The sequence below is a fragment of the Solanum lycopersicum genome, chromosome 4, assembly GCF_036512215.1.
Source record: "Solanum lycopersicum chromosome 4, SLM_r2.1".
NCBI lineage: Eukaryota > Viridiplantae > Streptophyta > Magnoliopsida > Solanales > Solanaceae > Solanum > Solanum lycopersicum.
In genome coordinates, this window is record NC_090803.1 from 22,901,315 (window position 1) to 22,916,951 (window position 15,637).

The 15,637-nt window shown below is 34.6% G+C and overlaps 1 long non-coding RNA gene across 1 annotated transcript; it reads right to left on the reverse strand.

Annotated features, from left to right (window-relative positions):
- Nucleotides 1–470: 470 nt before the first annotated feature.
- On the reverse strand, nucleotides 471–2,899 carry LOC104646829 (uncharacterized). The gene is made up of 2 exons (XR_741010.4): nucleotides 2,366–2,899; nucleotides 471–1,625 (listed from the first exon to the last, which is right to left on the reverse strand). It is a non-coding gene; the product is annotated as an uncharacterized lncRNA (long non-coding RNA).
- Between the last annotated feature and the right edge of the window lie 12,738 nt (nucleotides 2,900–15,637).

The following is a 15,637-nucleotide window of genomic DNA, read 5'->3' on the forward strand; positions in this document are numbered from 1 at the left end:
ATTTAGTTCAAATATTCAAATCATCTTGGTTAGAACTTCATTAATCCCTAGCGGAATCTCCATTTCTGTTTTACTTAAAAATATATGATAGTAAAAAATGACTGAATTTTGAAAAAAATCAATTAAACTTATGATTTAAGAGAAATTAATTTTCCGAATTGACATAGTTGCCACTTGATTTTTTAGTAAAACAAAGAAAATATTATTTTTCAAAAGATTTAAAACAGATAAAAATCATTTGTAAAAGGTTCGAAATTCAAATGTACATTCAGAGAAGGGGTTAGGCCCTCGGAATGCCCGCTAACTTGCGGTTGAGGCGATTTGACTAAATTAACTTTCAAACAACTTTTCAAAATTTTAAAGTAAAGTAAAAGAAAAATTATTTATTCATTTGCATAATTTAACTATTATGTTATATTGAGGGAAAAATGAAATAGAGAATTTGCAAAAAAAAATGAAAATAATTAAGATGTGGCAACAAGACCAATATATTGAAATAAAATCTAAGTAAAAAACATATACAAAATAGATTAAAAAAAATTGAATATAAGGGAAATTACTATTTTGGGAATATAGTTAAATTAACCAAAATTAATCAAATAATGTTAGTCAATATATAATAATAAATAGCAAGGAAAAAAGGAGATGTCAAATTTTGGACCTTTGGCCCAAATTCCTACTAATGGACCTGCAGGAAATTTCTTTAAGTCCTTGGCCTATTTTATGTGTAACAGCCAGCGTATACACTGATTGTATACTATCGTATATGGTATATATCCGATCAGTTCTTGACTTTTGGAACCTATATTTTTATTTTGATTACATATTCCTGCACTTCCACCAGTATTTTCTGTGATTTTGCACCGGTATGCAGTATATCCCGACTTTATATCGGCATATACAATCAGTATATGAATGTATCACATTGTATATTCACATGCATAGAGTCCATTTTTGAATATTCCAAGGCACATAAATCAGTCATTTCCCCTGTAATTTCTCCCCTTTCACTTGAACAAAATGAGGATGTCTCAAAAAGTTTTACTCGGAGGAATGCAAGGATAGACTCCAATATCGGCTCGAGTTGATGTTAGATATGGAAAAATGAAAGGGATAAGGAATTAGCATCCCGAAAATAACAAAGCAAAGATACTTCTAAAATTAAAACAAAGACCAGAGCAGCAAACAGACTAATATACGAAAATACTTTTTTTAAGCCAAATCATGCGACAATATGAACTACGAAATGTCAGAGCCTAAGTCATGCCAATGACAAAGTAATGAATACTTAAGCTACTGCTTTAGCATTTAGAAGAAATCTCCAAATACATTGTCTCTAATAACAAAGAGAACACCTAAACAAGTGCTACCGGTTAAGAATGAATAATCAAAACTCCTTCATATCATACGGAACAACAAGGTTGACGGAGATAAACTTTTAGAACAGAAAAACATGCTCAAATGGGATGTGTTATCCGCACACAAATAAAGAAACGAGCATCTTGCAAGAAAATTCATCCCGAAATCAAGAGCTTGCATAACAACCACGAAAAGAGCAACTTGAAAGCTACCCGAAACACGACTAATGAGCTTTGAAAATAAACAAGAACAAAAAAAATGCAGACCTGTTCAAGAAAAAAATCAATGTCATTAGGCAACCATATGTGCATGGCAGAAAACATACACACACAAGTATGACACTATCCCTTTTGTTATTTTTTTAGCACTTTCTACAGACTCAGTAAGAAAGAAAACATAGTAAGGCAACGAGGGTATACCATGAGATTTAAAACAAATGTTTGAATAAATGGGTATATAATCAAGACCTAAACGACATAAAATCGACCTTCAAATGCCGTAAACTTTTTGATATAAGACCGTACCATAATGTCTGACTATATCAATAATGTACTTACTCTAGAAGCCGGATTTGATATCATCTTGGAACAACAAAATCGTTAGATGAGTCAAGAACGCAACACATGAACTTCAAACAATCACTAATCTCACAAATAAACTTCAAATTTGGATATCTTAATCCTTTCTTTCTACGTGTGGTGAAAGAATGAATGATAAGACGCCGAATGCTGAAAACCGATGTATATTTGACTATAAGAAAAAAATGCTCAAGAAGGAAGAACAACAAAATATCGCCTTAGATAATACCACAAAGCCTTCTCCAAGTCTAACCAGATACCATATCTACTTAAATGAATCAACAATAACATATAAGTCATACCAATATTTCTATTGAATTAACATTAAATAGATGAACAAACAGTAGCAAATTTCCAGCAACAAAGTGTTATTTCACAAAGAAAACGGAGGAGAAAAGGAAAGTATGTTATCGAGAAAAGAGTGGTACCTTCTTCGGATAGTGAACCGGAGAAGGGAATGAGCTTGGAGCGACTTCAATATCTACCTTCATGCTTAAGAAATCCAACAAATTTGGTAGCCGATAACAACAAAAAAAATTTATCGTATGTTTCTTATATGAATATTATAACATAGTAATTCCTTTTATCTTAAGTTCTTGCTAACAACAATTGACTCAAAATCTTTCTACTTTTTGTAATATTTTTTCAAGCTAAAGAAAAAAAAGTTCCCCTTTTCTCTCACTGTTATTTATAGGAGAGAAAAATGGGCATAAAAACTTTGGGCGGAAAACGGATGGGTTTTGATTTCAAAATTCAAATCCCTCTTGAGGATAAGCTGCCAGCTCTATCTTTGTAAGATCCTCACAGAAAATCGAGGGGAGACGTCCTATTTGAGGGGAAGAACGAGAGGGAAAGGGAGATTTCGACACTTGGGGCCTTTGAGTGCAATTTTCGTATGATAGTATAAGGGAGAGCGGAAGGAATGTGCCACGCTGTTGGAAAGCTTCACTTTACGCGTGAAAGATAATATGACACAGTAGATGGGTCAGATGTTTGGGTCGGGTATCCTGAGAATGGGTTACTAGATTCAGAGGTTGGCTGATAGAGAGGTGGGTTGGGCCGTTGCTGTAAATTGAAATGGCATGGGCTAGGAATTACTGAAAGTCTGGGATGGGCTCCTGAAAAACAAAGGGTCCAAATTCATCTAAAAGCTCATCTAGCAAAATATTGGCTAAATTGACTAAAGTTAAAGATAAATTAATATAATTAATTAACAAGCTTTTTAATTTTAACAAAATAAAATAGTCGACGTAGTCATAAAATAATTAATTTGAATGTAAACCATTGTATAACTAAATGAATAAATAAATATTTAAACAAAATAAAAAAATTAAAGACGAATTTTGAATAAACATAACACACAATAGCCATATATATACTTATGTAAATCGTACGTAATATTTAATAATTGTGAAAACGATCAAATTTATTTGGAGTAACTTCAAAAGCCTTTAAGCCTTAATGGAACCAATTATCTCAAAACGTTTGGGATTAATAAGCTGGTTAATCAATTAGTATCGAGGAAGGTCAAATTGTGTGTCAACACAAAAGACATAAGAAGTTTCTACGGTACAGTCGGGTATTATAGAAAGTTTGCTGATAGATTTTCGTCCTTTCTGTCTCCTTTAACAGCCTTGACCCAAAATAAGGTGATGTTTCAGTGGTTGTTATATTGTAAAAAAGGTTTTCAATATTTGAAAGATAAGCTAACCTATGCACCATTGTTGACCTTACCGGAAGGTAATGAAGTCTTTCTAATGTATTTTGATTCTTCCCATGTGGGATAGGGATGTGTGCTCATGCAATATGTCTAGGTGAAAGCTTATGCCTCTAGGAAACTCAAGTTTCAAAAGAAGAATTATCCCACTCATATTCTTGAGTTAGAGTGTAAATTTTTTGCCTGAAAATATGGAGACACTACATGTATTGTGTGCATGTTGATGTGTTTACTGACAATAAAAGTCTTCAATATATGTTTACACAAAAGGAGTTTAATCTCCGACAGAGAAGATGGATAGAATTGTTGAAGGATTAAAACATGAGTTTCCTTAACCACCCTGGCAAGGTCAATGTATTAGCGGATTCTTTGAGTCCTATGACTATGCGTAGTATGTATCATGTGGCAAAATAGAAGAAAGAACTTGCGAAAGATGTTCATAGGTTGGCTCATGTAGGTGTGAAGTTGAAGTTATTAGATTCTCCAAATGGTGGTTTTATGGTCAAGGATAACTCTGACTCATTATTAATGGTTGAGGTGAAGTCTAAGCAACACCTTGATCCTCTATTTATGAAGTTGAAGGAAAACTGGTACTTAATACGCTCAATGAGTCATTCTCCCAAAGGGAGGATTGTGTTCTTAGCTACCAAGGGATATTATGTGTACCGACTGTTGAGGATTTGAGAAATCAAATTCTAGAAGAAGCCCATGGTTCTCGTTATTGTATACATTCAGGTACCACCAAAATGTATCATGGCCTTAGATAGGTCTATTAGTTGGATGGTTTAAAAATGTGACATAGCAGAGTTTGTTCCTAAGTATCCCAATTGCTAACAAGATATAAATGAGCATCTAAAACCACGTGGTTTAACCCAAAACATGTATGTTCCTACATAGAAGTTGGAAGCCATCAATATGGACTTTGTTGTTGGTTTGCCCCGAACCTAGAGGCAAAATGATTCAATATGGGTTATTGTGGAAAGGTTTACCAAATCTGCTCAATTTATTCCCATTAATCTACTTATACCACCGAGGATTATGCAAGAGTATACATTAATGAGATTGTAAGACTTCATGGGATTCTTTTGACCATTTTTTGGTTGGAGGTGCCCAATTAACTTCTCGTTGTGGGAATGATTTTCACAAGTGTTTCGGTAGTCAAGTGAAACTTAACACCGCTGATCATCCTCAGACGGATGGCAAAGTAGAACGTACCATTTAGACCCTCGAGGATAGGTTATGATCCTGTGTTATTAATTTTAAAGAGAGTTGTAATTATCATGTACCTTTGATTGAATTCTCCAACATCAATAGTTACAATTCGAGTATCATCAAAGCACCTTTTGAAGATCTTTATGATAGGGTTTAGGTCTCCTGTTTGATGGTTTGAGGTTGGTGTGTCCTTAGTCCTTGGTCCCGAGCTTACCTATGTGTCTATCGAAAAAGTTCAAATCATAAGAGATAGACTGAAGATAGGCTAGAGTCGGCAAATGTCTTATGCCAACAATAGAAAAAAAGACTTTGAATTTGAAATAGGTGATCATATCTCTAAAAAGATTTCACGTATGAAAGGGATGATGAGATTCGTTAGAAATGGGAAGTTAAGTCCCTGTTATCTTGGTCATTAAGAGTTTTTACAACATGTTGGAAAAGTTGCCTATAAGCTGAAACTACCTGAAGAACTAGCTTCAATTCATTCGGTATTTCATTTTTCTATGCTCAAAAAATTCATAGGCGACCAGGTGTCTATTCTTCCTATGCAAGGTTTAGGGGTGGATGATAACCTATCCTATAAAGAGTTTCCAGTTGACATCTTAGATTTCAAAGTCAACAAGTTGAGAACCAAGCTGTTGCTTCTGTAAAGGTTTTATGGAGGAACCATCTTCTCAAGGGTGCAGTTTGGGAGGCTGAAGCCGACATGAATTCCCGCTACCCTCAAATTTTTACTCCTTTATGATAGAAATTCCTCCTAGTAAAGAAAAAATTGAATAATATGAAACTGACTTGTTTTCCTAAATAGGCGCATATCTTTTACACCAATTTAAGTTTAAGAAAATTCTTTCATAGTCTATTCTTGCACTTATATGAAATATGCATGCATGCTGTCTTCTTGATATTTTGTTGTCTTATTTTTGTATTGAGATGAATGATAGCATGGTAAATCCTTGATGTATTTTGAGCTCATGATAATGTTGATAAAGAACTTCCTCACAATGTGTTATGAATATTAAGCTCTTATATATTGTGCGTCATGAATTGAGTGCAATATGTAATGTTGTGATGTGTGTGGAAAGAAGTGGTGAAGTACTCCTATTAGTTGTGACTCATTATGATTTTATGTGGTTGTTGGTTAAGCTGCTAATATTTAGTCTATCCTTACACTCCAAAAGATTTTAGTGTCATTCGGGGATGAATGTTCCTAAGGGGGGGGGGATAATGTAACAATCCAGAAGAAGTTCATGACTTGGACTAAACCTTAGACTATTGACTTATGTTTAAAATAAAATTTACGGACATATATTAATGTAATAAGTTCATTCAGAAAAGGTTAGAGACAAAAAATTAAAAAACAACATTGACGTTCGGAAACTAGCTAAATTGAACTAGTTGACGTCTATATGTTTGGTGAAGGGTTTGAAGTGTCAAATGAAGTCTAAAACTATTCAAAAGATTTTGGATAGGTAGTATGTCGTAAAAAGGGCCCAAAGGTCTGGTAAGAACACCCTAAGGACCACAACAAGGGTCCTTGGGGAGGACTCAACATGGGTAGGCAGGCTGCCAAAGCAGCGTTCGCAAGCAAGAACCAAGGGGCTTCTGCGCAACGTGCAGCCGACATGAAGTTCACTGCCTCAAGAATTTTGAGGTAGCCTCACGATGCGAGGCTTTCATGAGGCAGACTACCTCGACCCAAAATTTAGAAAAAAGGGGAATTGGACCCATTTTTAGAGTCGTATTTTGGTAATTTAACTTCACAAAAAGACCAATTTAAGTGAAGGGTCTTTTATGTATTTTATTATAGGACGACTATATATTGATTATAGGTAAGTTTTAGAAAACTTTTTACACACTTAAACAAAATCAAACGAATTTTCTTATTTCTCTCAAGAACGCTCTCTTTTGTAATCTCCATTGAAGAACAAGAAGAGCATTGGGAAGAAGACGAAGACTTCAAGGTTTTCTTCCAAAAATCATAGATTGTTCGTCAATTAGGTATGTGTTGTTAACTCATCGTATTACTATCCATAAGAGGTCCTTTCAAGTATAGTTTTTAAGAAATTCAAATCCTAGGGTTTTTACTCTACAAAATGGGTTTTCTCCCTAACTCTAAGTTTATGACTATCAATGAAAATAATGGGTTTCTATGGTTGATTTAGTATATTTTGTCGAATGTTTGACTTGTAATGGTTGAATTTAGTGTGAAGAATGTCCGCTATCAAATTGATGGTTTCAAATGGGGTATACCTCCTACTTAATAACATGTAATTTTTTGGAGTGGGACTATAACTTTAATGAACTCCTAAATGACCCTTTCCCTTATTCTAGTTTACAAATTAGACATGATTATGAGTTGAAGAGTTAGTACTGATTATGCTATCCAGTATTTTACTATGTTGTTCGATGGTTGTTGTACATTGAATATAAGTTCTTCAATAAGGATCTCTGAAGTAAGAGGTAAGTATTCTAAAGTCTTGATTATTCTATGATGTTTATATTAGTCTATAAATGATATTACAATGATAATGAAGTATGTTTGATGCTGCTATGCATATATTTTAGGCTAGGAATATGTTAATTTGCGAGATAATGATAAGAATAGGATTATTCAAGTTTATGATATTCTCTTGTATGCTTTACACAAGATGATTTACGATATGTTAATATCATAAATGAATGGCTATGATTAAAGGAAATTCTCATCTAATCCTAAAGAGATTACGATTATGTTTTTGCAAGGAGTTAATCTCCTATGACTTATGATAATATTTCAGAATAAATGATGACTTAAAGGTTAATCAAAAAGGGACTTTAGCTCACCACTGAGTGACCTAGATATGAGAGGTCTTTCTTCCATAGTTGAAAGGTAAGTTGACAATGAATCTCATGACATAGAGTCTTCCATGTAATGTAGAACTATGGGTCTCTAATACATCTCCTAGTTCTTGAACTATTTTGCAACCATAGGATACTAGCTAGTGGATCAACCTAGAAAGCTATGTAATGTTTGGTTATACTATAGCCGGTAGACCACCTTCTTTCGATGTGGGGTTTTATGACATCGGATTCCATGTTTGGCTCACATTGTCTAATGTCGGTTCAGGAGAATTTTACCTCAAGTAAAATGAAAGACAAGTAAATGCACGTTGAGTAGGGTGAATTGAAGAGTCTACTTATTATAGGTAGGGGTATGGGACTCTACCAGGACATTGCACAAGTTTACTCTAAGGGAAGTCCTAGGAGATTGTTCTTATGCAATATGATAACATGAAAGGTATGGTGCTTGCGATAAATATTTTTACTCTTATATATGAAGTTTCTTACGTTAATGAAAGTGTTATTTGTCTATATTGTTTTATGAGGTGATGACTAATTATGTTACAAGTTATATTAAGCAAAGCTTTACTGATGGCCTCCTATGTTATCTACTTGGTTGTGTTAGGTGAAGGGGCTTCACATAGCCATTGCACGTAAAGATTTGTCATGGGATCATTGGTAAGTGTTTTGTGTGTTATGTCTATGTTATCTATTTAATATGAAAGGTTAACATGACACTGTGAAAATATGTCATTGATTATGATCATGCTTTATGTTGATGAAATCCTTAACTTGTATGCGTTCAATGGTGTGTGCATTGAAGACTTTCATATGACTTAGCATGTTTTCTAAGAAATAATCCTTTTTATGCATGTCCTTAAATTTTATGTGCATATACCCATACATAGTACATGAGCCGTACTAACCCCATTAATTTATATAACTACAAATGTAGTATCAGGCCATTGAAGATTAAGAAGGTTGATTGATGAATCTTGGAACTCTTTGTCCAAGTATTGGTTGGTGGTCAAGTTCGGGGATGCTATATTTTCATAATTATAGCTTATTACTACTTTAGTATTTTTAAGAATACTATCTAATTCATTTTACCCTTTTAGATTCTATAGTATTAAGGTATATATGGCATATCAACATTTTATTAACTACGTTCAACTTATACTCTTTAGATGGTTTTTATGTGAGACAAGTTTTAGAATAACGTATACATGTTAATATGTTGCTACAAGTAAAGCCTAAGTAAGCTTCTATGTGACAGGTCTAGGTATACCTCAATATGTACATAAGTATAAAAGATTTTAATTTTTCCACAAATTTTCACTGATGACATGTTATGACGAACGCTAAAGGCTTTTCTGAGTCCTAAGACAGGACACCACTGCTTATCGCATCTGGGGGTGCTCTCCAGATGTGACAAACTTCGTATCAGATCATGAGGTTGATTGTCTTTAGATCAATGTCTAACTAAACCACATTTCATAGTGTCTTATTCATGATTGTGCAGTGCACCACAATTGTTGATGAGAGGCTATGTGATGATTAGGAAAATTCCCTTTCTTGGTAATCCTATGTCGTGCCTCTAGAGTTTTGACACTATGTGTCTTTTAGCATCTAATTCCTTTCTTGTGGTTATTGGCGACGAACAGAAGAAGGACAGCCGCGAGAAGAGTAGGAGAGAAAGTTGCAAATGTGGGATGAACTCCACAAGGCAATAAAGTTCCTCCTCAAGTGCAAGCTATTGGGAATGATGAAGTATTGGTCTACCTCCATCCATGACGAATTGTGAGGTTAGGGCAACCCTGTTCCAAATCTCCCAAGCTATCACGACCCGCAAGTACACCCTAGAAGTTAGAGCATCCTTGTGTCATCACACGCAAATGAGACTTTGAGAAGTCTCATCTAAGCCTCTCGTATCATTCATTACATAAAAAACATACTAAAATAGGTAAGAATTTAAAACTTTTTTTACGCACGAAGAAATCATTCATAAACATTACACAGGCGGAAGATTTTCAATTAAAACATTAAATCTTTACAAAATATACTTGAAACATCTAAACTTTAGAGTATACAACACTTGGAACTAATCCCATACAAGACAATAAAATAAAGACTATCACATAAGGGACATGTGGATATTATCCTCTAATCGATGAGGACTCACCAATAATTCATCTTCAAAGCCTTAGAAACCTATCCATCCTCCATGTAACATAAAGACTTCCGATTCCATACACATAAGTCAAAAAGAGAAAAGAAGGGTTAGCACATTAGATGTACTAAGTATGAAAGCCATGCAAAAACCATGAAAAAGGGACATTTAGTAAATAACATATTTTTCATGAATGTCGATTAAGATATTATACTATAAGCATAAGGACAACATTTAACAAATTAGAAACACATAAGAAATAATTTAAGAAGGCATCTACCCTAACTAGAGTCATTCTGAAGACTTATATAGGTAAGATTAGAAATGACCATTCCTATGCCCCCTTCATGACTTAACAAGACAACCCTTAACTACTCTAGATAAGTACTCAGTCATTTTAACATAGTTTCTTCACTTAAGTCATTACATTCATTTTTTCATTAAAGAATGATTCATCACATAAAGGACATTCAAATATTGTTCTTGGAAAATACCTAGGGACTCTAACTAACATCCTCAAAGCCTAATATACAATGTCTATATAGCGTCACATACCACCACCTAAACTCATATAACTTCTCTAATGCTAGTAAGTATCCCATGTGATGAAAATATGCAATAACCAAAATAGAACATGGTAGCAAAGCATGGAATCCGAAGTTCTAACCCACTCTGATTTGGGTGTTCTACTTGCCAATGGTAGAACTTGGACATATCTCATGTAATCACATGGTTAAGGAATATGAAGGGCATGCTTTGTAATCTAGTATCATTCTTAACTAGAACTAATTCCCTTACCATACTCACCTCGGTGATAGCCTTCGTTCTCATAGATTTATTCACATTAAAGGTCCATACAATTGGGTTCCATATCTAGTTCATAATCCAATCAAATTTACTCTAACAAAGAGGTCCTATAGGGCACAATCCAATGGCGACAAGAAGCTCATGTTGTTTTTGATAAGGATTAATATGATGTTGTTCCATCCAATTAACCTTAAGTCCATCATTCCTTTACTTGAAGGATACCATCACGACTTTTGACTTCAATATTCATAACCTTACCACTAGGTTCAAGGTTTCACATTAAAGACTCTCTTAATGTCATTCAAGGTCGCATATCATTCATTCATTCAAGCTTAAGAGTCTTTAGCATCCTAAGTCAATACATCACATATTCACTTTAATACATGCATCAAGCAAGGGACATAAGTCAATCAAGAAAAGACACCATATACTTCACTTTATAACATATTACATGTCATTATTAAGTAACATAGGAATAACCATTATCATCTTCAAATAATCCTATATACTACCATATAATAATCAATATAACCATTATAGACTCATATAATCAAGTAGGAACAGTCATGCATCAACACTAAGACTACAAATACAAACACATATTCATGGTTTACATGATTTCCTCACATACATAATAAACACATATACTTTCACATTACTTAACATATAGATAGATATAATCATAATTCACATAAATCAACTACAGAGATTGTCATAATACTTCAAGTAGTGCCGACAAGGCTACGATCATCGTATTTCAAAAAGTAACACCGATTAGGCAACATCAAATTACATAGCACCGCCACCATAAGTGGACCATACCAATCTCAAGATAATTGAAGTGTAATTAACATTAAATTAATGGAATTAGGGCAACATACCCTACTCCATCTTACGACTTTGATTTTCAAGGCTAAACCATCCAATTCGACATCACAAGGCCCTTACCCATTGCCATAACCAACCATTAAACATAATTATAAATTTTTCATAAAACTAGGTAAATTTACTTCGCATTCATCAATCTAATACAACGTAGATATATATTTACTATAATCATTACATTTATCAAAAGCCTACATGAAACTACATTAGAAATAATAAGCCTCCTGTTAATATCAATTCAATAAGCCTAATATTCATTAGATCTATGAATTTACAATATTCAATTAAAAATTGAAACATCCTATAAACCAATTAAGCATAATCTATAAATGAATCAAAATCCCATCACAATCTACACATGAATTTATCAATATCAAATCATGATCAAATAACCCATGTTTTAGTCAAATTGAGATATTTGTGAAGGTCAATGGTGGATGGAAAATTTTATTGGAAAACATCAATAACATGATATTTTAGTGTTTGAAACGTTCCATGCCAGAACCAAAGACTTAGAGTAGCAATTAGAATTTTCCTCTTTTTGAAAACTCTGAAAATCATCTTCGCAATTGGATCTAAGTTGATAAGAAGCCTTATATGAATAACTCCCACACCTTATTTGAATAACCCAATAAAAATTTCACAAGAAACTCCATTGAAGAACCATCTTCAAGATCCATCTTCACTTTGAACTCTTAGAAGGTTTTTGAAGAATCTTTGGGAGCGAATGTGTATTAATTGAGGTGTTAGGGTTATAATGAGAGTTTAATAACTTATATACTCTTAAAATACCCATAAACACTCAAAATAACCTTCCTCACACTTAATAAGAGTTGGGGTAAATTTACAACTTCACCCCTAAACTTAACAGAAAGTTGACAGGAAACAGGCAGCACCATCGACACCCACATCAACGGTTTGTGGTCTCACACACGCCCCGTCGATGGGGTGTTTTGGGTTGCACCTGAAACTACTCAACCTTCAATCCAAGTATCTTCATCAATGAGACCCATCGACGGCCAAGAATAATAATGATAGAGGTTATAATTTTAAACCTTAAAAGCAGAGAAATGTTGATCCACCAAAGTAAAGACCAACTTGTGGTTAGTGTGGTAAGAGCCATGTGGGTGAATGCCTTGTTGAGACAAATAGTAGCTATCATTGTTTCAATGGGGGCCATATGGTGAAAGATTGTCCTTATGTGAGATGTCAAGGTGAGGCGAATGGACAGACTCAACCAAGCGGTCCTAGTTTTGAAGGTACGAAAAGGAACCATTTTTACGCACTCTAGGCTATCGGTGAACAAGAGAGCTCTCCCGACGTGGTGACGAGTATTTTACATGTTTTCTTTTAATATTTATGCTCCAGGTGCTACCCTTTGTTTAGTTACACCTTTGATAGCTAGGAAGTTTGATGTACGTCCTTATGTTTTGATTGAACCCTTTTCAATTTGTACCCCCATGGGTGACTGTTTTGTTGCTTAAAGAGTCTATAGTAATTTTCCTATAATGTTTCCCAATAGAGTTACTCTTGATGATTCGGTAGAATCTTACATGTTTGATTTTGATATCGTCTTAAATATGGATTGGCTTCATGCATGCTTTGATTCCAAGATTGTAGAACAAGGTAGTGAAGTTTCAATTATCAAATAAGCCAATTTAAGAATGGAATGGGGGAAATTATATGTCAAGGGGTCAATCATTTCTTGTTTAAAGGTTCGTAAGATGATAGCCAAGGGTTGTCTATATCATGTAATGAGGGATAAGGTCATAGAATGTGAAACTCCTTCTATTGATTCAGTCCCTGTAGTGAGGATTACCTATTGGTTTTTCCTAATGACCTTCCAGGCGTTCCTCCCAAACAGGAAATTGACTCTGGCATTGACTTGTTACCGGATAGGAATCCCATTTCAATTCATCCATAAAGGATGGCTCCGGCTAAATTGAAAGATTTGAAGCTCCAATTCAAAGATTTACTGGACAAAAGTTTCATTCAACCTAGTATAATCCATGGGGTGCTACGGTCTTTTTGGTTTTTAAGAAGAATGGGTCCCTTAAAATGTGCATTTATTATCGCCAAATCAATAAGGTCACCATAAAGAACAATATCCTCTCCTTTGGATCGATGATCTCTTTGATCAAATCAAAGGTGCTAGCTACTTTTCCAAGATTGAATTAAGGTTGGGATATTACCAACATAGGGTGACAGGTGAAGATGTTCCTAAAAAGCTTTCCGAATTAAATATGGTCACTATGAATTTCTAGTTGTTTCTTTTGGGTTAACAAATGCTCTGGCGGCATTTATGGATCTAATAAATTAAATTCTACGAGATAACCTCTACTCATTTGTGATTGTGTTCATTGATGATATTTTGATATACTACAATAATGAAAATAAGCATGAGAGTCACTTGAGGTTAGTCTTACAAGTCCTCAAGGAACACCAACTTTATGCCAAATTTATCAAATGTGAATTTTGGTGAGATCAGTTCCTTTCCTTGGCCATATTATCTACGGTGAGGGTGTAGAGGTTGATCCGAAGAAGACGAATACGGTCAAAAATTGGCCTAGGACTTTGACTCCCACAGACATAAGATGTTTCATGGATCTAGTCGGAAGCTTGTGAAATTTTTTTTCAAGTGTTGATAGATAAGCTTACCTCTGCGCCGCTGTTGACTATACCGAAAGGTAATGAAGGTTTTGTAGAGTATTTTTATGCTTCCCGAGTCGGATTGGGATGTGTCTTATGCAACGTGTCTGGGTGATAGCTCATGCTTCTAGGCAAGTCAAGGTTCATGAGAAGAATTATCATGCTCATGATCTTTACTTAGCTGTTGTATTTTTTGCCTGAAAATGTGGAGACACTACTTGTATGGTGTGCATGTTGATGTGTGTACTGACTATGAAAGTCTTCAATATGTTTTTACACAAAAGGAGTTAAATCTCTGACAGAGAAGATGGTTAGAATTGTTGAAGGATTATGACATGAGTGTCCTTTACCACCCTGGCAAGGTTAATATTGTTTTGGATGCTTTGAGTCATATGACTATGGGTAGTGTGTCTTATGTGGAAGAAGAGAAGAAAGAACTTGTATAAGATGTTCAAAGGCTGGCTAGTTTAAGTATGCGATTAGAGTATTCTTCAAATGGGTGTTTCATGGTCCATCATAACTCTGAATTATCATTAGTGGATGAGGTTAAGTATAAGAAACACCTTCATCCTCTGTTGATGGAGTTGAAAGAAATCTCTACTTAGTAAGCTCAATGACTCATTCTCCCAAGGGGGGATGATGTTCTTAGGTACCAAGGGATATTATGTGTACCGAAAGTTGAGGATTTAAAAATCAAATTATAGAAGAAGCCCATTGGTCTCATTATTTTATACATCCGGGTGCCATCTAAATGTAGCATGACCTTAGAGATGTCTATTGGTGGAATGGTTTAAAAAGGGACATAGCATAGTTTGTTGCTAAGTTTCCCAAATGCCAACAAATTAAAGCTGAGCATCTAAAACCAGGTGGTTTAACCCAAAACATTGATGTTCCTACTTGGAGGTAGGAGGTCGTAAATATGGACTTAGTTGTTGGGTTGTCTTAAACCCGGAGGCAAAATGATTCAATATGGGTTATTGTTGATAGGTTGACCAAATCTGCCCATATTATTCCCATTAAGTCTACTTACACCGCCGAAGATTATGCAAGAGTATACATTAATGAGATTGTGAGTCTTTATGGGATTCCTTTGTCCAACTTTTCATATAGAGGTTCCCAATTCACTTCTAATTTTTGGAAAGCTTTTCAAAAGGGTTTAGGCACTCAAGTGAAACATATCACCGCTTTTCATCCTAAAAAGGATGGCCAAGCGGAATGTACAATTCAGACCCTTGAGGATATGTTAAGATCCATTGTTATTTAATAGTAAGTTGGGATAATCATGAACATTTGATTGACTTCTCCTACAATAATAGTTACCATACGAGTATCTCCATGGAACCTTCTAAAGCTCTTTATGGTAGAAGATGTAGGTTTGTGGTTGAATGGTTTGATCTTGGTGAGTTCTCACTCCTTGGTCTCAATCTTATTTATGAGGCT